At 38.1% G+C, this 24,871-nt stretch overlaps 4 non-coding genes across 4 annotated transcripts; all 4 read left to right on the top strand.

Annotated features, from left to right (window-relative positions):
- The first annotated feature begins 3,362 nt into the window (after nt 1-3,362).
- TRNAS-ACU (transfer RNA serine (anticodon ACU)) lies at nt 3,363-3,436 on the top strand. Its single transcript has one exon. It is a non-coding gene; the product is annotated as a tRNA-Ser (tRNA).
- Nucleotides 3,437-6,867: 3,431 nt separating this feature from the next.
- Nucleotides 6,868-6,941, top strand: TRNAS-ACU (transfer RNA serine (anticodon ACU)). Its single transcript has one exon. It is a non-coding gene; the product is annotated as a tRNA-Ser (tRNA).
- A 4,597-nt stretch (nt 6,942-11,538) lies between these two features.
- TRNAS-ACU (transfer RNA serine (anticodon ACU)) lies at nt 11,539-11,612 on the top strand. The gene has a single exon. It is a non-coding gene; the product is annotated as a tRNA-Ser (tRNA).
- Nucleotides 11,613-16,211: 4,599 nt separating this feature from the next.
- TRNAS-ACU (transfer RNA serine (anticodon ACU)) lies at nt 16,212-16,285 on the top strand. The gene has a single exon. It is a non-coding gene; the product is annotated as a tRNA-Ser (tRNA).
- The last annotated feature ends 8,586 nt before the right edge of the window (nt 16,286-24,871 follow it).

Raw genomic sequence — 24,871 nt, 5'->3', positions numbered from 1 at the left:
TGGTGTAGGGTACCTGGCCTTCTCTGATGTAATCAGAGTTAGATTTGATTCAGTGATTTTATAAAAACAGCTAGGAAGCACAATTTAGCAGTGGGTTGCAGAGAAAAAAAATATGCTGGCAGAAAAATCCAATTGAGTGATTAAACAGCTCTTCATTTTCTGGCTTTATTTTTATGCTAACAAATTTGTTCTCTGAAAAGTGTCCACAAAGCCAAGTCTCTGATTATCACCTTTGTAAGGATGGTTTTTCACCTATTACTAAATTAAACTTGCTTCATTGGAAAGGCAGCAAGATGTATCCTCATTTCAATGTCTACTGAAATAATACAGGTTGACACCAGGAAACATTAACGCCACTGCATCCTTGCTGCTTTCTCATGTGGAAGTCTGTTTAATGTGAAAACAAGGTGATATCTAATTAGCACACAGGTAAGGAATTAAGAAAATCTTTATTTAAGGGTGAAGATGTTTCTCACAAAATCGTTGCCCCAATGCATCATTGAAATTCAAGCTGGAAATATGATTTTAATATATCACTTGTACATTTTGTATTGCTCTTCTGGTGACAATGTAGTTTGTTTTTGTCAATTACCATTTTAATAATAGGGTAAAGAAAATGAAGTGGATTTTTGAAAGAAAACAATACTGTCAATATACTATTAAAACAAATTAAAATGGTAAAAGTTATTGTACTTTAAGTAAAAATAAAAGAGACAAAATATCAATCCCAGTTTTGGATTACTTTAATTAACAAAATAAAATGCACATAGCAGAGGACAGTTTCAATCTGCCTACCTCTGGGTTATGGGCCCAGCATGCTTCCATTGCAGTACTCTACTGCACATGTAAGTGCAAGAGATCCTGAAGCACTCACTCATCATGGGAAAGTACCAATGTGTTTCTTCGTTGGTTGATGGAAGAAACATCTTACAAAAACTCCAGATTATTGACTTTTTAAAGTTTTTCTAGGAAACGTTTTAGATGAATGCTTATTAGCCTTTGTCAGTATGGTCTTTTGCAAAGTGTCTCTGTGGCGCAATCAGTTAGTATGTACAGCTATTAACCATAAGGTTGGTGGTTCAATCCCACCCAGGGTCCTAATTGACCTTGTTATCAGATTTTGGTGATCTTTAAGTAGACAAGTCAAAATATCAAACCCCCTGTTATGGTGTAGGGTACCTGGCCTTCTCTGATGTAATCAGAGTTAGATTTGATTCAGTGATTTTATAAAAACAGCTAGGAAGCACAATTTAGCAGTGGGTTGCAGAGAAAAAAAATATGCTGGCAGAAAAATCCAATTGAGTGATTAAACAGCTCTTCATTTTCTGGCTTTATTTTTATGCTAACAAATTTGTTCTCTGAAAAGTGTCCACAAAGCCAAGTCTCTGATTAACACCTTTGTAAGGATGGTTTTTCACCTATTACTAAATTAAACTTGCTTCATTGGAAAGGCAGCAAGATGCATCCTCATTTCAATGTCTACTGAAATAATACAAGTTGACACCAGGAAACATTAACGCCACTGCATCCTTGCTGCTTTCATATGTGGAAGTCTGTTTAATATGAAAACAAGGTGATATCTAATTAGCACACAGGTAAGGAATTAAGAAAATCTTTATTTAAGGGTGAAGATGTTTCTCACAAAATCGTTGCCCCAATGCATCATTGAAATTCAAGCTGGAAATATGATTTTAATATATCACTTGTACATTTTGTATTGCTCTTCTGGTGACAATGTAGTTTGTTTTTGTCAATTACCATTTTAATAATAGGATAAAGAAAATGAAGTGGATTTTTGAAAGAAAACAATACTGTCAATATACTATTAAAACAAATTAAAATGGTAAAAGTTATTGTACTTTAAGTAAAAATAAAAGAGACAAAATATCAATCCCAGTTTTGGATTACTTTAATTAACAAAAAAAAAATGCATATAGCAGAGGATAGTTTCAATCTGCCTACCTCTGGGTTATGGGCCCAGCATGCTTCCATTGCAGTACTCTGCTGCACATGTAAGTGCAAGAGATCCTGAAGCACTCACTCATCATGGGAAAGTACCAATGTGTTTCTTCATTGGTTGATGGAAGAAACATCTTACAAAAACTCTCTAGATTATTGACTTTTTAAAGTTTTTCTAGGAAACGTTTTAGATGAATGCTTATTAGCCTTTGTCAGTATGGTCTTTTGCAAAGTGTCTCTGTGGCGCAATCAGTTAGTATATACGGCTATTAACCATAAGGTTGGTGGTTCAATCCCACCCAGGGACCTAATTGACCTTGTTATCAGATTTTGGTGATCTTTAAGTAGACAAGTCAAAATTTCAAACCCCCTGTTATGGTGTAGGGTACCTGGCCTTCTCTGATGTAATCAGAGTTAGATTTGATTCAGTGATTTTATAAAAAACAGCTAGGAAGCACAATTTAGCAGTGGGTTGCAGAGAAAAAAAATATGCTGGCAGAAAAATCCAATTGAGTGATTAAACAGCTCTTCATTTTCTGGCTTTATTTTTATGCTAACAAATTTGTTCTCTGAAAAGTGTCCACAAAGCCAAGTCTCTGATTATCACCTTTGTAAGGATGGTTTTTCACCTATTACTAAATTAAACTTGCTTCATTGGAAAGGCAGCAAGATGTATCCTCATTTCAATGTCTACTGAAATAATACAGGTTGACACCAGGAAACATTAACGCCACTGCATCCTTGCTGCTTTCTCATGTGGAAGTCTGTTTAATGTGAAAACAAGGTGATATCTAATTAGCACACAGGTAAGGAATTAAGAAAATCTTTATTTAAGGGTGAAGATGTTTCTCACAAAATTGTTGACCCAATGCATCATTGAAATTCAAGCTGGAAAGATGATTTTAATATATCACTTGTACATTTTGTATTGCTCTTCTGGTGACAATGTAGTTTGTTTTTGTCAATTACCATTTTAATAATAGGGTAAAGAAAATGAAGTGGATTTTTGAAAGAAAACAATACTGTCAATATACTATTAAAACAAATTAAAATGGTAAAAGTTATTGTACTTTAAGTAAAAATAAAAGAGACAAAATATCAATCCCAGTTTTGGATTACTTTAATTAACAAAAAAAAATGCATATAGCATAGGATAGTTTCAATCTGCCTACCTCTGGGTTATGGGCCCAGCATGCTTCCATTGCAGTACTCTGCTGCACATGTAAGTGCAAGAGATCCTGAAGCACTCACTCATCATGGGAAAGTACCAAGGTGTTTCTTCGTTGGTTGATCTAAGAAACATCTTACAAAAACTCTCCAGATTATTGACTTTTTAAAGTTTTTCTAGGAAACGTTCTAGATGAATGCTTATTAGCCTTTGTCAGTATGCACTTTTGCAAAGTGTCTCTGTGGCGCAATCAGTTAGTGTGTTTGGCTACTAACCAAAAGGTTGGTGGTTCAATCCCACCCAGGGACGTAATTGACCTTGTGATCAGATTTTGGTGATCTTTAAGTAGACAAGTCAAAATTTCAACCTCTCTCTTATGATGTAGGTTACCTGGCCTTCTCTGATGTAATCAGAGTTAGATTTGATTAAGTGATTTTATAAAAAACAGCTAGGAAGCACAATTTAGCAGTGGGTTGCAGAGAAAAAGAAATATGCTGGCAAAAAAATCCAATTGAGTGATTAAACAGCTCTTCATTTCTGGCTTTATTTTTATGCTAACAAATTTGTTCTCTGAAAAGTGTCCACAAAGCCAAGTCTCTGATTAACACCTTTGTAGGGATGGTTTTTCACATATTACTAAATTAAACTTGCTTCATTGGAAAGGCAGCAAGATGTATCCTCATTTCAATGTCTACTGAAATAATACAGGTTGACACCAGGAAACATTAACGCCACTGCATCCTTGCTGCTTTCTCATGTGGAAGTCTGTTTAATGTGAAAACAAGGTGATATCTAATTAGCACACAGGTAAGGAATTAAGAAAATCTTTATTTAAGGGTGAAGATGTTTCTCACAAAATTGTTGACCCAATGCATCATTGAAATTCAAGCTGGAAAGATGATTTTAATATATCACTTGTACATTTTGTATTGCTCTTCTGGTGACAATGTAGTTTGTTTTTGTCAATTACCATTTTAATAATAGGGTAAAGAAAATGAAGTGGATTTTTGAAAGAAAACAATACTGTCAATATACTATTAAAACAAATTAAAATGGTAAAAGTTATTGTACTTTAAGTAAAAATAAAAGAGACAAAATATCAATCCCAGTTTTGGATTACTTTAATTAACAAAAAAAAATGCATATAGCATAGGATAGTTTCAATCTGCCTACCTCTGGGTTATGGGTCCAGCATGCTTCCATTGCAGTACTCTGCTGCACATGTAAGTGCAAGAGATCCTGAAGCACTCACTCATCATGGGAAAGTACCAATGTGTTTCTTCGTTGGTTGATGGAAGAAACATCTTACAAAAACTCTCTAGATTATTGACTTTTTAAAGTTTTTCTAGGAAACGTTTTAGATGAATGCTTATTAGCCTTTGTCAGTATGGTCTTTTGCAAAGTGTCTCTGTGGCGCAATCAGTTAGTATGTACAGCTATTAACCAAAAGGTTGGTGGTTCAATCCCACCCAGGAACCTAATTGACATTGTTATCAGATTTTGGTGATCTTTAAGTAGACAAGTCAAAATATCAAACCCCCTGTTATGGTGTAGGGTACCTGGCCTTCTCTGATGTAATCAGAGTTAGATTTGATTCAGTGATTTTATAAAAACAGCTAGGAAGCACAATTTAGCAGTGGGTTGCAGAGAAAAAAAATATGCTGGCAGAAAAATCCAATTGAGTGATTAAACAGCTCTTCATTTTCTGGCTTTATTTTTATGCTAACAAATTTGTTCTCTGAAAAGTGTCCACAAAGCCAAGTCTCTGATTAACACCTTTGTAAGGATGGTTTTTCACCTATTACTAAATTAAACTTGCTTCATTGGAAAGGCAGCAAGATGCATCCTCATTTCAATGTCTACTGAAATAATACAAGTTGACACCAGGAAACATTAACGCCACTGCATCCTTGCTGCTTTCTCATGTGGAAGTCTGTTTAATATGAAAACAAGGTGATATCTAATTAGCACACAGGTAAGGAATTAAGAAAATCTTTATTTAAGGGTGAAGATGTTTCTCACAAAATCGTTGCCCCAATGCATCATTGAAATTCAAGCTGGAAATATGATTTTAATATATCACTTGTACATTTTGTATTGCTCTTCTGGTGACAATGTAGTTTGTTTTTGTCAATTACCATTTTAATAATAGGCTAAAGAAAATGAAGTGGATTTTTGAAAGAAAACAATACTGTCAATATACTATTAAAACAAATTAAAATGGTAAAAGTTATTGTACTTTAAGTAAAAATAAAAGAGACAAAATATCAATCCCAGTTTTGGATTACTTTAATTAACAAAAAAAAATGCATATAGCAGAGGATAGTTTCAATCTGCCTACCTCTGGGTTATGGGCCCAGCATGCTTCCATTGCAGTACTCTGCTGCACATGTAAGTGCAAGAGATCCTGAAGCACTCACTCATCATGGGAAAGTACCAATGTGTTTCTTCGTTGGTTGATGGAAGAAACATCTTACAAAAACTCTCTAGATTATTGACTTTTTAAAGTTTTTCTAGGAAACGTTTTAGATGAATGCTTATTAGCCTTTGTCAGTATAGTCTTTTGCAAAGTGTCTCTGTGGCGCAATCAGTTAGTATGTACGGCTATTAACCATAAGGTTGGTGGTTCAATCCCACCCAGGGACCTAATTGACCTTGTTATCAGATTTTGGTGATCTTTAAGTAGACAAGTCAAAATTTCAAACCCCCTGTTATGGTGTAGGGTACCTGGCCTTCTCTGATGTAATCAGAGTTTGATTTGATTCAGTGATTTTATAAAAACAGCTAGGAAGCACAATTTAGCAGTGGGTTGCAGAGAAAAAGAAATATGCTGGCAAAAAAATCCAATTGAGTGATTAAACAGCTCTTCATTTCTGGCTTTATTTTTATGCTAACAAATTTGTTCTCTGAAAAGTGTCCACAAAGCCAAGTCTCTGATTAACACCTTTGTAGGGATGGTTTTTCACATATTACTAAATTAAACTTGCTTCATTGGAAAGGCAGCAAGATGCATCCTCATTTCAATGTCTACTGAAATAATACAAGTTGACACCAGGAAACATTAACGCCACTGCATCCTTGCTGCTTTCTCATGTGGAAGTCTGTTTAATGTGAAAACAAGGTGATATCTAATTAGCACACAAGTAAGGAATTAAGAAAATCTTTATTTAAGGGTGAAGATGTTTCTCACAAAATCGTTGCCCCAGTGCATCATTAAAATTCAAGCTGGAAAGATGATTTTAATATATCACTTGTACATTTTGTATTGCTCTTCTGGTGACAATGTAGTTTGTTTTTGTCAATTACCATTTTAATAATAGGGTAAAGAAAATTAAGTGGATTTTTGAAAGAAAACAATACTGTCAATATACTATTAAAACAAATTAAAATGGTAAAAGTTATTGTACTTTAAGTAAAAATAAAAGAGCCAAAATATCAATCCCAGTTTTGGATTACTTTAATTAACAAAAAAAAATGCATATAGCATAGGATAGTTTCAATCTGCCTACCTCTGGGTTATGGGCCCAGCATGCTTCCATTGCAGTACTCTGCTGCACATGTAAGTGCAAGAGATCCTGAAGCACTCACTCATCATGGGAAAGTACCAAGGTGTTTCTTCGTTGGTTGATCTAAGAAACATCTTACAAAAACTCTCCAGATTATTGACTTTTTAAAGTTTTTCTAGGAAACGTTCTAGATGAATGCTTATTAGCCTTTGTCAGTATGCACTTTTGCAAAGTGTCTCTGTGGCGCAATCAGTTAGTGTGTTTGGCTACTAACCAAAAGGTTGGTGGTTCAATCCCACCCAGGGACGTAATTGACCTTGTGATCAGATTTTGGTGATCTTTAAGTAGACAAGTCAAAATTTCAACCTCTCTCTTATGATGTAGGTTACCTGGCCTTCTCTGATGTAATCAGAGTTAGATTTGATTAAGTGATTTTATAAAAAACAGCTAGGAAGCACAATTTAGCAGTGGGTTGCAGAGAAAAAAAATATGCTGGCAGAAAAATCCAATTGAGTGATTAAACAGCTCTTCATTTTCTGGCTTTATTTTTATGCTAACAAATTTGTTCTCTGAAAAGTGTCCACAAAGCCAAGTCTCTGATTAACACCTTTGTAGGGATGGTTTTTCACCTATTACTAAATTAAACTTGCTTCATTGGAAAGGCAGCAAGATGCATCCTCATTTCAATGTCTACTGAAATAATACGGGTTGACACCAGGAAACATTAACGCCAATGCATCCTTGCTGCTTTCTCATGTGGAAGTCTGTTTAATGTGAAAACAAGGTGATATCTAATTAGCACACAGGTAAGGAATTAAGAAAATCTTTATTTAAGGGTGAAGATGTTTCTCACAAAATCGTTGCCCCAATGCATCATTGAAATTCAAGCTGGAAAGATGATTTTTATATATCACTTGTACATTTTGTATTGCTCTTCTGGTGACAATGTAGTTTGTTTTTGTCAATTACCATTTTAATAATAGGATAAAGAAAATGAAGTGGATTTTTGAAAGAAAACAATACTGTCAATATACTATTAAAACAAATTAAAATGGTAAAAGTTATTGTACTTTAAGTAAAAATAAAAGAGACAAAATATCAATCCCAGTTTTGGATTACTTTAATTAACAAAAAAAATGCATATAGCAGAGGATAGTTTCAATCTGCCTACCTCTGGGTTATGGGCCCAGCATGCTTCCATTGCAGTACTCTGCTGCACATGTAAGTGCAAGAGATCCTGAAGCACTCACTCATCATGGGAAAGTACCAATGTGTTTCTTCGTTGGTTGATGGAAGAAACATCTTACAAAAACTCTCTAGATTATTGACTTTTTAAAGTTTTTCTAGGAAACGTTTTAGATGAATGCTTATTAGCCTTTGTCAGTATGGTCTTTTGCAAAGTGTCTCTGTGGCGCAATCAGTTAGTATGTACGGCTATTAACCCTAAGGTTGGTGGTTCAATCCCACCCAGGGACCTAATTGACCTTGTTATCATATTTTGGTGATCTTTAATAGACAAGTCAAAATTTCAAACCCCCTGTTATGGTGTAGGGTACCTGGCCTTCTCTGATGTAATCAGAGTTAGATTTGATTCAGTGATTTTATAAAAACAGCTAGGAAGCACAATTTAGCAGTGGGTTGCAGAGAAAAAAAATATGCTGGCAGAAAAATCCAATTGAGTGATTAAACAGCTCTTCATTTTCTGGCTTTATTTTTATGCTAACAAATTTGTTCTCTGAAAAGTGTCCACAAAGCCAAGTCTCTGATTATCACCTTTGTAAGGATGGTTTTTCACCTATTACTAAATTAAACTTGCTTCATTGGAAAGGCAGCAAGATGTATCCTCATTTCAATGTCTACTGAAATAATACAGGTTGACACCAGGAAACATTAACGCCACTGCATCCTTGCTGCTTTCTCATGTGGAAGTCTGTTTAATGTGAAAACAAGGTGATATCTAATTAGCACACAGGTAAGGAATTAAGAAAATCTTTATTTAAGGGTGAAGATGTTTCTCACAAAATCGTTGCCCCAATGCATCATTGAAATTCAAGCTGGAAATATGATTTTAATATATCACTTGTACATTTTGTATTGCTCTTCTGGTGACAATGTAGTTTGTTTTTGTCAATTACCATTTTAATAATAGGGTAAAGAAAATGAAGTGGATTTTTGAAAGAAAACAATACTGTCAATATACTATTAAAACAAATTAAAATGGTAAAAGTTATTGTACTTTAAGTAAAAATAAAAGAGACAAAATATCAATCCCGGTTTTGGATTACTTTAATTAACAAAATAAAATGCACATAGCAGAGGACAGTTTCAATCTGCCTACCTCTGGGTTATGGGCCCAGCATGCTTCCATTGCAGTACTCTACTGCACATGTAAGTGCAAGAGATCCTGAAGCACTCACTCATCATGGGAAAGTACCAATGTGTTTCTTCGTTGGTTGATGGAAGAAACATCTTACAAAAACTCCAGATTATTGACTTTTTAAAGTTTTTCTAGGAAACGTTTTAGATGAATGCTTATTAGCCTTTGTCAGTATGGTCTTTTGCAAAGTGTCTCTGTGGCGCAATCAGTTAGTATGTACAGCTATTAACCATAAGGTTGGTGGTTCAATCCCACCCAGGGTCCTAATTGACCTTGTTATCAGATTTTGGTGATCTTTAAGTAGACAAGTCAAAATATCAAACCCCCTGTTATGGTGTAGGGTACCTGGCCTTCTCTGATGTAATCAGAGTTAGATTTGATTCAGTGATTTTATAAAAACAGCTAGGAAGCACAATTTAGCAGTGGGTTGCAGAGAAAAAAAATATGCTGGCAGAAAAATCCAATTGAGTGATTAAACAGCTCTTCATTTTCTGGCTTTATTTTTATGCTAACAAATTTGTTCTCTGAAAAGTGTCCACAAAGCCAAGTCTCTGATTAACACCTTTGTAAGGATGGTTTTTCACCTATTACTAAATTAAACTTGCTTCATTGGAAAGGCAGCAAGATGCATCCTCATTTCAATGTCTACTGAAATAATACAAGTTGACACCAGGAAACATTAACGCCACTGCATCCTTGCTGCTTTCTCATGTGGAAGTCTGTTTAATATGAAAACAAGGTGATATCTAATTAGCACACAGGTAAGGAATTAAGAAAATCTTTATTTAAGGGTGAAGATGTTTCTCACAAAATCGTTGCCCCAATGCATCATTGAAATTCAAGCTGGAAATATGATTTTAATATATCACTTGTACATTTTGTATTGCTCTTCTGGTGACAATGTAGTTTGTTTTTGTCAATTACCATTTTAATAATAGGATAAAGAAAATGAAGTGGATTTTTGAAAGAAAACAATACTGTCAATATACTATTAAAACAAATTAAAATGGTAAAAGTTATTGTACTTTAAGTAAAAATAAAAGAGACAAAATATCAATCCCAGTTTTGGATTACTTTAATTAACAAAAAAAAAATGCATATAGCAGAGGATAGTTTCAATCTGCCTACCTCTGGGTTATGGGCCCAGCATGCTTCCATTGCAGTACTCTGCTGCACATGTAAGTGCAAGAGATCCTGAAGCACTCACTCATCATGGGAAAGTACCAATGTGTTTCTTCGTTGGTTGATGGAAGAAACATCTTACAAAAACTCTCTAGATTATTGACTTTTTAAAGTTTTTCTAGGAAACGTTTTAGATGAATGCTTATTAGCCTTTGTCAGTATGGTCTTTTGCAAAGTGTCTCTGTGGCGCAATCAGTTAGTATGTACGGCTATTAACCATAAGGTTGGTGGTTCAATCCCACCCAGGGACCTAATTGACCTTGTTATCAGATTTTGGTGATCTTTAAGTAGACAAGTCAAAATTTCAAACCCCCTGTTATGGTGTAGGGTACCTGGCCTTCTCTGATGTAATCAGAGTTAGATTTGATTCAGTGATTTTATAAAAAACAGCTAGGAAGCACAATTTAGCAGTGGTTTGCAGAGAAAAAAAATATGCTGGCAGAAAAATCCAATTGAGTGATTAAACAGCTCTTCATTTTCTGGCTTTATTTTTATGCTAACAAATTTGTTCTCTGAAAAGTGTCCACAAAGCCAAGTCTCTGATTATCACCTTTGTAAGGATGGTTTTTCACCTATTACTAAATTAAACTTGCTTCATTGGAAAGGCAGCAAGATGTATCCTCATTTCAATGTCTACTGAAATAATACAGGTTGACACCAGGAAACATTAACGCCACTGCATCCTTGCTGCTTTCTCATGTGGAAGTCTGTTTAATGTGAAAACAAGGTGATATCTAATTAGCACACAGGTAAGGAATTAAGAAAATCTTTATTTAAGGGTGAAGATGTTTCTCACAAAATTGTTGACCCAATGCATCATTGAAATTCAAGCTGGAAAGATGATTTTAATATATCACTTGTACATTTTGTATTGCTCTTCTGGTGACAATGTAGTTTGTTTTTGTCAATTACCATTTTAATAATAGGGTAAAGAAAATGAAGTGGATTTTTGAAAGAAAACAATACTGTCAATATACTATTAAAACAAATTAAAATGGTAAAAGTTATTGTACTTTAAGTAAAAATAAAAGAGACAAAATATCAATCCCAGTTTTGGATTACTTTAATTAACAAAAAAAAATGCATATAGCATAGGATAGTTTCAATCTGCCTACCTCTGGGTTATGGGCCCAGCATGCTTCCATTGCAGTACTCTGCTGCACATGTAAGTGCAAGAGATCCTGAAGCACTCACTCATCATGGGAAAGTACCAAGGTGTTTCTTCGTTGGTTGATCTAAGAAACATCTTACAAAAACTCTCCAGATTATTGACTTTTTAAAGTTTTTCTAGGAAACGTTCTAGATGAATGCTTATTAGCCTTTGTCAGTATGCACTTTTGCAAAGTGTCTCTGTGGCGCAATCAGTTAGTGTGTTTGGCTACTAACCAAAAGGTTGGTGGTTCAATCCCACCCAGGGACGTAATTGACCTTGTGATCAGATTTTGGTGATCTTTAAGTAGACAAGTCAAAATTTCAACCTCTCTCTTATGATGTAGGTTACCTGGCCTTCTCTGATGTAATCAGAGTTAGATTTGATTAAGTGATTTTATAAAAAACAGCTAGGAAGCACAATTTAGCAGTGGGTTGCAGAGAAAAAGAAATATGCTGGCAAAAAAATCCAATTGAGTGATTAAACAGCTCTTCATTTCTGGCTTTATTTTTATGCTAACAAATTTGTTCTCTGAAAAGTGTCCACAAAGCCAAGTCTCTGATTAACACCTTTGTAGGGATGGTTTTTCACATATTACTAAATTAAACTTGCTTCATTGGAAAGGCAGCAAGATGTATCCTCATTTCAATGTCTACTGAAATAATACAGGTTGACACCAGGAAACATTAACGCCACTGCATCCTTGCTGCTTTCTCATGTGGAAGTCTGTTTAATGTGAAAACAAGGTGATATCTAATTAGCACACAGGTAAGGAATTAAGAAAATCTTTATTTAAGGGTGAAGATGTTTCTCACAAAATTGTTGACCCAATGCATCATTGAAATTCAAGCTGGAAAGATGATTTTAATATATCACTTGTACATTTTGTATTGCTCTTCTGGTGACAATGTAGTTTGTTTTTGTCAATTACCATTTTAATAATAGGGTAAAGAAAATGAAGTGGATTTTTGAAAGAAAACAATACTGTCAATATACTATTAAAACAAATTAAAATGGTAAAAGTTATTGTACTTTAAGTAAAAATAAAAGAGACAAAATATCAATCCCAGTTTTGGATTACTTTAATTAACAAAAAAAAATGCACATAGCATAGGATAGTTTCAATCTGCCTACCTCTGGGTTATGGGTCCAGCATGCTTCCATTGCAGTACTCTGCTGCACATGTAAGTGCAAGAGATCCTGAAGCACTCACTCATCATGGGAAAGTACCAATGTGTTTCTTCGTTGGTTGATGGAAGAAACATCTTACAAAAACTCTCTAGATTATTGACTTTTTAAAGTTTTTCTAGGAAACGTTTTAGATGAATGCTTATTAGCCTTTGTCAGTATGGTCTTTCGCAAAGTGTCTCTGTGGCGCAATCAGTTAGTATGTACAGCTATTAACCAAAAGGTTGGTGGTTCAATCCCACCCAGGGACCTAATTGACATTGTTATCAGATTTTGGTGATCTTTAAGTAGACAAGTCAAAATATCAAACCCCCTGTTATGGTGTAGGGTACCTGGCCTTCTCTGATGTAATCAGAGTTAGATTTGATTCAGTGATTTTATAAAAACAGCTAGGAAGCACAATTCAGCAGTGGGTTGCAGAGAAAAAAAATATGCTGGCAGAAAAATCCAATTGAGTGATTAAACAGCTCTTCATTTTCTGGCTTTATTTTTATGCTAACAAATTTGTTCTCTGAAAAGTGTCCACAAAGCCAAGTCTCTGATTAACACCTTTGTAAGGATGGTTTTTCACCTATTACTAAATTAAACTTGCTTCATTGGAAAGGCAGCAAGATGCATCCTCATTTCAATGTCTACTGAAATAATACAAGTTGACACCAGGAAACATTAACGCCACTGCATCCTTGCTGCTTTCTCATGTGGAAGTCTGTTTAATATGAAAACAAGGTGATATCTAATTAGCACACAGGTAAGGAATTAAGAAAATCTTTATTTAAGGGTGAAGATGTTTCTCACAAAATCGTTGCCCCAATGCATCATTGAAATTCAAGCTGGAAATATGATTTTAATATATCACTTGTACATTTTGTATTGCTCTTCTGGTGACAATGTAGTTTGTTTTTGTCAATTACCATTTTAATAATAGGCTAAAGAAAATGAAGTGGATTTTTGAAAGAAAACAATACTGTCAATATACTATTAAAACAAATTAAAATGGTAAAAGTTATTGTACTTTAAGTAAAAATAAAAGAGACAAAATATCAATCCCAGTTTTGGATTACTTTAATTAACAAAAAAAAATGCATATAGCAGAGGATAGTTTCAATCTGCCTACCTCTGGGTTATGGGCCCAGCATGCTTCCATTGCAGTACTCTGCTGCACATGTAAGTGCAAGAGATCCTGAAGCACTCACTCATCATGGGAAAGTACCAATGTGTTTCTTCGTTGGTTGATGGAAGAAACATCTTACAAAAACTCTCTAGATTATTGACTTTTTAAAGTTTTTCTAGGAAACGTTTTAGATGAATGCTTATTAGCCTTTGTCAGTATAGTCTTTTGCAAAGTGTCTCTGTGGCGCAATCAGTTAGTATGTACGGCTATTAACCATAAGGTTGGTGGTTCAATCCCACCCAGGGACCTAATTGACCTTGTTATCAGATTTTGGTGATCTTTAAGTAGACAAGTCAAAATTTCAAACCCCCTGTTATGGTGTAGGGTACCTGGCCTTCTCTGATGTAATCAGAGTTAGATTTGATTCAGTGATTTTATAAAAACAGCTAGGAAGCACAATTTAGCAGTGGGTTGCATAAAAAAAAAATATGCTGGCAGAAAAATCCAATTGAGTGATTAAACAGCTCTTCATTTTCTGGCTTTATTTTTATGCTAACAAATTTGTTCTCTGAAAAGTGTCCACAAAGCCAAGTCTCTGATTATCACCTTTGTAAGGATGGTTTTTCACCTATTACTAAATTAAACTTGCTTCATTGGAAAGGCAGCAAGATGTATCCTCATTTCAATGTCTACTGAAATAATACAGGTTGACACCAGGAAACATTAACGCCACTGCATCCTTGCTGCTTTCTCATGTGGAAGTCTGTTTAATGTGAAAACAAGGTGATATCTAATTAGCACACAGGTAAGGAATTAAGAAAATCTTTATTTAAGGGTGAAGATGTTTCTCACAAAATTGTTGACCCAATGCATCATTGAAATTCAAGCTGGAAAGATGATTTTAATATATCACTTGTACATTTTGTATTGCTCTTCTGGTGACAATGTAGTTTGTTTTTGTCAATTACCATTTTAATAATAGGGTAAAGAAAATGAAGTGGATTTTTGAAAGAAAACAATACTGTCAATATACTATTAAAACAAATTAAAATGGTAAAAGTTATTGTACTTTAAGTAAAAATAAAAGAGACAAAATATCAATCCCAGTTTTGGATTACTTTAATTAACAAAAAAAAATGCATATAGCAGAGGATAGTTTCAATCTGCCTACCTCTGGGTTATGGGCCCAGCATGCTTCCATTGCAGTACTCTGCTGCACATGTAAGTGCAAGAGATCCTGAAGCACTCACTCATCATGGGAAAGTACCAATGTGTTTCTTCGTTGGTTGATGGAAGAAACATCTTACAAAAACTCTCCAGATTATTGACTTTTTAAAGTTTTTCTAGGAAACGTTTTAGATGAATGCTTATTAGCCTTTGTCAGTATTTACTTTTGCAAAGTGTCTCTGTGGAGCAATCAGTTAGTTTGTACGGCTACTAACCAAAAGGTTGGTGGTTAAATCCTACCCAGGGACGTAATTGACCTTGTGATCAGATTTTGGTGATATTTAAGTAGACAAGTCAAAATTTCAAACCCCCTCTTATGGTGTAGGGTACCTAGCCTTCTCTGATGTAATCAGAGTTTGATTTGATTCAGTGATTTTATAAAAACAGCTAGGAAGCACAATTTAGCAGTGGGTTGCAGAGAAAAAGAAATATGCTGGCAAAAAAATCCAATTGAGTGATTAAACAGCTCTTCATTTCTGGCTTTATTTTTATGCTAACAAATTTGTTCTCTGAAAAGTGTCCACAAAGCCAAGTCTCTGATTAACACCTTTGTAGGGATGGTTTTTCACATATTACTAAATTAAACTTGCTTCATTGGAAAGGCAGCAAGATGCATCCTCATTTCAATGTCTACTGAAATAATACAAGTTGACACCAGGAAACATTAACGCCACTGCATCCTTGCTGCTTTCTCATGTGGAAGTCTGTTTAATGTGAAAACAAGGTGATATCTAATTAGCACACAAGTAAGGAATTAAGAAAATCTTTATTTAAGGGTGAAGATGTTTCTCACAAAATCGTTGCCCCAGTGCATCATTAAAATTCAAGCTGGAAAGATGATTTTAATATATCACTTGTACATTTTGTATTGCTCTTCTGGTGACAATGTAGTTTGTTTTTGTCAATTACCATTTTAATAATAGGGTAAAGAAAATTAAGTGGATTTTTGAAAGAAAACAATACTGTCAATATACTATTAAAACAAATTAAAATGGTAAAAGTTATTGTACTTTAAGTAAAAATAAAAGAGCCAAAATATCAATCCCAGTTTTGGATTACTTTAATTAACAAAAAAAAATGCATATAGCATAGGATAGTTTCAATCTGCCTACCTCTGGGTTATGGGCCCAGCATGCTTCCATTGCAGTACTCTGCTGCACATGTAAGTGCAAGAGATCCTGAAGCACTCACTCATCATGGGAAAGTACCAAGGTGTTTCTTCGTTGGTTGATCTAAGAAACATCTTACAAAAACTCTCCAGATTATTGACTTTTTAAAGTTTTTCTAGGAAACGTTCTAGATGAATGCTTATTAGCCTTTGTCAGTATGCACTTTTGCAAAGTGTCTCTGTGGCGCAATCAGTTAGTGTGTTTGGCTACTAACCAAAAGGTTGGTGGTTCAATCCCACCCAGGGACGTAATTGACCTTGTGATCAGATTTTGGTGATCTTTAAGTAGACAAGTCAAAATTTCAACCTCTCTCTTATGATGTAGGTTACCTGGCCTTCTCTGATGTAATCAGAGTTAGATTTGATTAAGTGATTTTATAAAAAACAGCTAGGAAGCACAATTTAGCAGTGGGTTGCAGAGAAAAAAAATATGCTGGCAGAAAAATCCAATTGAGTGATTAAACAGCTCTTCATTTTCTGGCTTTATTTTTATGCTAACAAATTTGTTCTCTGAAAAGTGTCCACAAAGCCAAGTCTCTGATTAACACCTTTGTAGGGATGGTTTTTCACCTATTACTAAATTAAACTTGCTTCATTGGAAAGGCAGCAAGATGCATCCTCATTTCAATGTCTACTGAAATAATACGGGTTGACACCAGGAAACATTAACGCCAATGCATCCTTGCTGCTTTCTCATGTGGAAGTCTGTTTAATGTGAAAACAAGGTGATATCTAATTAGCACACAGGTAAGGAATTAAGAAAATCTTTATTTAAGGGTGAAGATGTTTCTCACAAAATCGTTGCCCCAATGCATCATTGAAATTCAAGCTGGAAAGATGATTTTTATATATCACTTGTACATTTTGTATTGCTCTTCTGGTGACAATGTAGTTTGTTTTTGTCAATTACCATTTTAATAATAGGATAAAGAAAATGAAGTGGATTTTTGAAAGAAAACAATACTGTCAATATACTATTAAAACAAATTAAAATGGTAAAAGTTATTGTACTTTAAGTAAAAATAAAAGAGACAAAATATCAATCCCAGTTTTGGATTACTTTAATTAACAAAAAAAATGCATATAGCAGAGGATAGTTTCAATCTGCCTACCTCTGGGTTATGGGCCCAGCATGCTTCCATTGCAGTACTCTGCTGCACATGTAAGTGCAAGAGATCCTGAAGCACTCACTCATCATGGGAAAGTACCAATGTGTTTCTTCGTTGGTTGATGGAAGAAACATCTTACAAAAACTCTCTAGATTATTGACTTTTTAAAGTTTTTCTAGGAAACGTTTTAGATGAATGCTTATTAGCCTTTGTCAGTATGGTCTTTCGCAAAGTGTCTCTGTGGCGCAATCAGTTAGTATGTACGGCTATTAACCATAAGGTTGGTGGTTCAATCCCACCCAGGGACCTAATTGACCTTGTTATCAGATTTTGGTGATCTTTAAGTAGACAAGTCAAAATATCAAACCCCCTGTTATGGTGTAGGGTACCTGGCCTTCTCTGATGTAATCAGAGTTAGATTTGATTCAGTGATTTTATAAAAACATCTAGGAAGCACAATTTAGCAGTGGGTTGCAGAGAAAAAAAATATGCTGGCAGAAAAATCCAATTGAGTGATTAAACAGCTCTTCATTTTCTGGCTTTATTTTTATGCTAACAAATTTGTTCTCTGAAAAGTGTCCACAAAGCCAAGTCTCTGATTAACACCTTTGTAGGGATGGTTTTTCACCTATTACTAAATTAAACTTGCTTCATTGGAAAGGCAGCAAGATGCATCCTCATTTCAATGTCTACTGAAATAATACGGGTTGACACCAGGAAACATTAACGCCAATGCATCCTTGCTGCTTTCTCATGTGGAAGTCTGTTTAATGTGAAAACAAGGTGATATCTAATTAGCACACAGGTAAGGAATTAAGAAAATCTTTATTTAAGGGTGAAGATGTTTCTCACAAAATCGTTGCCCCAATGCATCATTGAAATTCAAGCTGGAAAGATGATTTTTATATATCACTTGTACATTTTGTATTGCTCTTCTGGTGACAATGTAGTTTGTTTTTGTCAATTACCATTTTAATAATAGGGTAAAGAAAATTAAGTGGATTTTTGAAAGAAAACAATACTGTCAATATACTATTAAAACAAATTAAAATGGTAAAAGTTATTGTACTTTAAGTAAAAATAAAAGAGCAAAAATATCAATCCCAGTTTTGGATTACTTTAATTAACAAAAAAAATGCATATAGCAAAGGATAGTTTCAATCTGCCTACCTCTGGGTTATGGGCCCAGCATGCTTCCATTGCAGTACTCTGCTGCACATGTAAGTGCAAGAGATCCTGAAGCACTCACTCATCATGGGAAAGTACCAATGTGTTTCTTCGTTGGTTGATGGAAGAAACATCTTACAAAAACTCTCCAGATTATTGACTTTTTAAAGTTTTTCTAGGAAACGTTCTAGATGAATGCTTATTAGCCTTTGTCAGTATGTACTTTTTGCAAAGTGTCTCTGTGGCGCAATTGGTTAGTGTGTACGGCTATTAACCAAAAGGTTGGTGGTTAAATCCTACCCAGGGACGTAATTGACCTTGTGATCAGATTTTGGTGATATTTAAGTAGACAAGTCAAAATTTCAAACCCCCTCTTATGGTGTAGGGTACCTAGCCTTCTCTGATGTAATCAGAGTTAGATTTGATTCAGTGATTTTATAAAAACAGCTAGGAAGCACAATTTAGCAGTGGGTTGCAGAGAAAAAGAAATATGCTGGCAAAAAAATCCAATTGAGTGATTAAACAGTGTTAGGGTCTCCTGCCCTGTGCTGCCACGTCGTCATGGCAACCGGGAGACAAGTGCTAGCAGAGTAACCTGAGCGCAGCTGATACTCCGGTTCGGGTCTTTTGCTGTGCAGTGGTTACAGGCTCTGTGCACGGTAGGGGATCCGGTGCTGGTTTTTGTGCTCACAGTCTGTGAGGTCTGAGTGGGGCGTGGACAGCACCTGCTTTATAAGGCCTCTTCTTAGGGTAAGCAGATGCTGCTGAATCTTTGTTGGTTAGTCAGTTCCTGAAAGTTAGCCAGTACTGTGTAGCTTTGTATTTGTTTGTTGCTTACTGCAAATAGGCCTGGGGATTTGGTATTACACTTTGCCAATCCATACCTAGCAGTAAGACTGGAGTCAGTCGGGTTCTGTTACTACTCTGTGAATTTAGCAAGTTTGCGGCTGTATTCTAAGACTTGCCTGTCTAATCCTGTCTCACTGTGCTAGGTGTCAGGGGTCAGTTTAGTGGCAGTAAGCTGAACCTGTGCACTGCAAGTGAGAATTAGGATTGTGGAGACTCTCCTTGTGTCTATCATTCCATCTCTGACCAAGGAGTTTACTGCCACACCCGTTGGTAACCCTTTAGGGTTTTGCTGTTGCCCTTAGCAACAGCATTTCGGGTTCTCTACGTATTAAAACACAACATCTTGCTTTTCTCATCTGAGCATTACTAATACAAGGGAGACACCCAGTTCCTTAGCCTCTGGGCTTCTCTGTTCACTTTGTGTGTATTTTGTTACCCTATCACCTTCTGTGTACGTTATGTCATATTCCCCAGTCTGTCTGTGAGTCCATTTGTTTTGCATAACAGTTCAAACACCAGTACATTCCTGCAGGCACTGGTGTGCATAACATATTCAGCAGCCTAATACTCCTGTTGAAATTTTGTGGGAATATGGAGCATACCCCTCAAAATACGTTGCAACAGGTGGTCGATCAGGTGCAGGTCCTGACTCGACAATTTAATGATTTGTCCATTGAAATGCACACCTCCCAGGCTGCTGGCGGAGCTCCCGCAGCAGCAGCACCTGCAGGGGTTAAGGAGCCGAAAGTAAATCTCCCGGATCGTTTTTCTGGAGATCGCTCGCAGTTCTTTTGTTTCAAGGAGAGCTGCAAGCTATACTTCCGGCTTAGGCCTCAGTCTTCTGGGTCGGAGATTCAGCGGGTGGGCATAGTGATTTCCTTGCTACAAGGAGACCCACAGGTCTGGGCATATGGGTTGCAGCCTGACTGTCCGTCGCTTAAAAGTGTTGATGCTTTTTTTACGGCACTGGGCATGTTGTATGATGACCCTGACAAGACGGCCTCAGCCGAGGCTCAGATTTCGATCCTTAAGCAAGGGCGAAGGCCAGTTGAGGTTTACTGTACGGAGTTTCGGAGGTTGGCCCATGATACCCAGTGGAATGACCCAGCCCTGAGACACCAGTACCGAAGAGGTCTTTCTAACCAGATAAAGGACCAACTGGTACAATATCCCTTGCCTGATAGCTTGGATCAGCTCATGCAGTTATCCATCCGGGTGGATAGACGGCTGAGAGAGCGTAGGCTTGAAAGGGAGACTGAGATTTCCTTCCTTCCCAAGGGAACCTCAGACTCTGAGGAATTTTCCGAGGAGCCTATGCAGATTGGGGCTACCCGCCTCTCCTCGCGTGAGAAGACACGGAGGAGACAGCAGGGGTTGTGTTTGTACTGTGGGAATAAAGGTCATGTGGTAGTATCATGCCCAGAAAAGCCGGAAAACTTCAGGGCCTGAGGGTGATGGGAAATATCCTGTCAGGCCAGAAGTCAGAATTTCCCAAGAAGACTTTTATCATTCCGGTGACCTTGAAGATCCTCGGTCAAACTGTCAAGACTGAGGCCTTTGTGGACAGTGGGGCCGACTGGGTTTTTATGGACCGCCAATTCGCCCTGAAACACTCTGTTCCCTTAGTACCCTTGGCATCGGAAATTGAGATTTGTGGGTTAAACGGGGAACCATTATCCCAAGGTAAAATTACCTCTTGCACTAGCCAGATTTCTTTGTTTATTGGAGCCACACACTCTGAAAAATTGTCCTTTTATGTGACTGTCTGTACTTTTGCCCCATTGGTGTTGGGGTTACCCTGGTTAAGGGCCCACAATCCTCAATTTGACTGGGTCTCTGGGGAGATTCTTAGTTGGGGTACTGATTGTTTCAGGAGTTGCTTGAGCCTTCCAGTCAGGCTCTCGCAGCTAAGTTTGCCAGGATTGCCAGAGTGTTATGCAGATTTTGCGGACGTGTTCTCCAAAAAAGTTGCAGAGGTACTACCTCCCCATCGCCCCTATGACTGTGCCATTGATTTGTTGCCAAATGCTAAGCTTCCCAAGAGCAGGTTGTACTCCCTGTCACGTCCTGAGACTCAGGCTATGGCACAGTACATTCAGGAGAACTTGGCTAAGGGATTTATCAGACCTTCACAGTCTCCAGTTGGGTCGGGGTTCTTCTTCGTGGGTAAAAAGGACGGTTCGTTGCGACCCTGCATCGACTTCAGGGAATTGAACCGTATCACGATTAAAAACTCATACCCACTGCCTCTCATTTCGGTCTTGTTTGACCAGCTTCGTACTGCCACCATTTTTTCTAAGATTGACCTACGCGGTGCGTACAATCTAATCCGAATAAGAGAGGGGGATGAATGGAAGACTGCCTTTAATACCCACTCAGGGCATTATGAATATTTGGTGATGCCTTTTGGGCTCTGTAATGCCCCGGCAGTCTTCCAGGATTTCATGAATGATGTGCTCAGGGAATATTTGGATAGATTCTTAGTTGTATACTTAGATGACATCCTAATCTTCTCCCATTCCCTGGAGGAACATCGGAAGCATGTACGCTTAGTCCTCCAGAAACTCAGAGACCACCGGCTTGGGGCGAAGCTGGAGAAGTGCGAATTTGAAGTTCAGCAAATCGCATTTCTAGGATATATTATCTCCCCAGAAGGTTTCCAAATGGAGGGTTCCAAGGTACAGGCAGTCCTGGATTGGGTGCAGCCCACTAGTTTGAAGGCGCTTCAGCGTTTCCTGGGCTTTGCGAATTTTTATAGACGATTTATCGCTGGATTTTCGTCTATAGTGGCGCCCTTGGTGGCACTCACTAAGAAAGGGGCGGATGTTGCTCACTGGTCTTGTGAGGCTAAAGCGGCTTTTGCCCGTCTCAAAAGGGCATTTGTTTCGGCCAAGGTGCTGCGACACCCAGATCCAGAGCGTCCTTTTGTGGTGGAGGTGGATGCCTCTGAGATGGGTATTGGGGCAGTGCTTTCTCAGGTGGGAGTGTCTGATAATCGCCTTCATCCCTGTGCTTACTTTTCCCGTAAATTTTCGCCTGCCGAGATGAATTATGACGTGGGTAACCGGGAATTGTTGGCTATTAAGGATGCTCTCGAGGAGTGGAGACACTGGCTTGAGGGGGCTAAGTTTGTGGTCTCAATTCTCACTGACCATAAGAATCTGGCATATTTAGAGTCAGCGAAGCGTCTCAATGCCAGGCAGGCACGATGGGCTTTGTTTTTTGCTCGCTTTAATTTTTTGATAACATATCGCCCTGGGTCAAAAAACATCAAGGCTGATGCGCTCTCGCGGAGTTTTGCTCCAATCCAGGAGACCACCGAGGAGCTGTTGCCCATTGTTTCCCCATCATGTATTAAAGTGGGCATTACCCAGGACCTCTTATCATTAGTCCTTAGAGCACAGGAGCAGGCTCCTCCAGACCTTCCGGTAGGTCTTTTGTTTGTGCCTCCTAGGTTAAGACAGCGAGTGTTCCTGGAATTCCATGCCAAGAAGTCGGCAGGTCACCCGGGTATTGCCAGAACTCGGGAGTTGCTATCTAGGGCGGTGTGGTGGCCCTCGGTGGCTAAGGATGTGGATCAGTGGGTTCGGGCATGTGACATCTGTGCCCGAAATAAGACTCCTAGAGGGGTTCCTGTTGGCCCATTACATCCACTCTCTATCCCATCTAAGCCATGGACCCACATTTCAATGGATTTTGTGGTGGACTTGCCCAAATCCTCGGGGATGACAGCCATCTGGGTTGTCGTTGACAGGTTTTCGAAGATGGCGCACTTCGTTCCACTGGTTGGGCTGCCATCGGCCAGACGCCTGTCTGAATTATTTATGCTGCATGTTGTGCGTCTCCACGGGTTGCCACTTTATGTGGTCTCTGACCGCAGATCCCAGTTTGTGGCCAAATTCTGGAGGGCATTTTGTTCCGATCTCCAGATTTCTGTCAGCTTGTCGTCAGGCTACCATCCGCAGTCTAATGGGCAGACTGAAAGGGTGAACCAGTCCTTGGAGCAGTTCCTCAGGTGTTATGTCTCCAAGTGTCAGACTGACTGGGTTGCTCATCTGTCCATGGCGGAGTTTGCCTATAACAACGCGGCTCACTCTGCTACAGGGATCTCTCCCTTCCTTTGTGTGTATGGGCATCATCCTAAGGCCAATTCTTTTGACCCCCTGGACTCCACGCCTGGTGGTTCCTCTGTGGTTTCGGTCCTTAGAGGTATTTGGCGGAAAGTGAAGAAAGCCCTTGTGTCTGTGTCATTAGTGACCAAAAGGGTTTTTGATAAGCGGAAAAGACCCTGCAGCTTCAAATTAGGAGACTTCGTCTGGTTGTCTACCAAGAATTAGAAGTTGAGACAGCCATCTCATAAGTTAGGCCCCCGGTTCATCGGCCCTTATAAGATCACCAGGGTTATCAATCCGGTGGCATTTCAGTTAGATCTGCCCCGTTCTTTGGGTATCAATAAAACATTTCATTGTTCCCTTTTAAAACGGGCGATTAGTAATCCTTCTTCCAGTGGAAGACCTTCCCCTCTTCTGATACGTGGCCAGAGGGAGTTTGTTGTTGAAAGGATTCTTTACTCCAAGGTGGTTCGGGGTCGGCTGTCATTTTTGGTGCACTGGAAGGGGTATGGCCCGGAGGAGCGGTCGTGGGTGCGCAGTTGTGATCTTCATGCCCCCAGACTGATACGCTCTTTCTTCTCGCAGTTCCCCGATAAACCCGGTGGTAGGGGTTCTTTGACCCCTCGTCAGAGGGGGGTACTGTTAGGGTCTCCTGCCCTGTGCTGCCACGTCGTCATGGCAACCGGGAGACAAGTGCTAGCAGAGTAACCTGAGCGCAGCTGATACTCCGGTTCGGGTCTTTTGCTGTGCAGTGGTTACAGGCTCTGTGCACGGTAGGGGATCCGGTGCTGGTTTTTGTGCTCACAGTCTGTGAGGTCTGAGTGGGGCGTGGACAGCACCTGCTTTATAAGGCCTCTTCTTAGGGTAAGCAGATGCTGCTGAATCTTTGTTGGTTAGTCAGTTCCTGAAAGTTAGCCAGTACTGTGTAGCTTTGTATTTGTTTGTTGCTTACTGCAAATAGGCCTGGGGATTTGGTATTACACTCTGCCAATCCAGACCTAGCAGTAAGACTGGAGTCAGTCAGGTTCTGTTACTACTCTGTGAATTTAGCAAGTTTGCGGCTGTATTCTAAGACTTGCCTGTCTAATCCTGTCTCACTGTGCTAGGTGTCAGGGGTCAGTTTAGTGGCAGTAAGCTGAACCTGTGCACTGCAAGTGAGAATTAGGATTGTGGAGACTCTCCTTGTGTCTATCATTCCATCTCTGACCAAGGAGTTTACTGCCACACCCGTTGGTAACCCTTTAGGGTTTTGCTGTTGCCCTTAGCAACAGCATTTCGGGTTCTCTACGTATTAAAACACAACATCTTGCTTTTCTCATCTGAGCATTACTAATACAAGGGAGACACCCAGTTTCTTAGACTCTGGGCTTCTCTGTTCACTTTGTGTGTATTTTGTTACCCTATCACCTTCTGTGTACGTTATGTCATATTTCCCAGTCTGTCTGTGAGTCCATTTGTTTTGCATAACAGTTCAAACACCAGTACATTCCTGCAGGCACTGGTGTGCATAACAAACAGCTCTTCATTTCTGGCTTTATTTTTATGCTAACAAATTTGTTCTCTGAAAAGTGTCCACAAAGCCAAGTCTCTGATTAACA

Source organism: Pseudophryne corroboree, unplaced genomic scaffold, assembly GCF_028390025.1.
Source record: "Pseudophryne corroboree isolate aPseCor3 unplaced genomic scaffold, aPseCor3.hap2 scaffold_1076, whole genome shotgun sequence".
Lineage (NCBI taxonomy): Eukaryota > Metazoa > Chordata > Amphibia > Anura > Myobatrachidae > Pseudophryne > Pseudophryne corroboree.
Note: the sequence above shows the minus strand (reverse complement) of the source record. Positions and strands in the feature narration are given on the sequence as shown.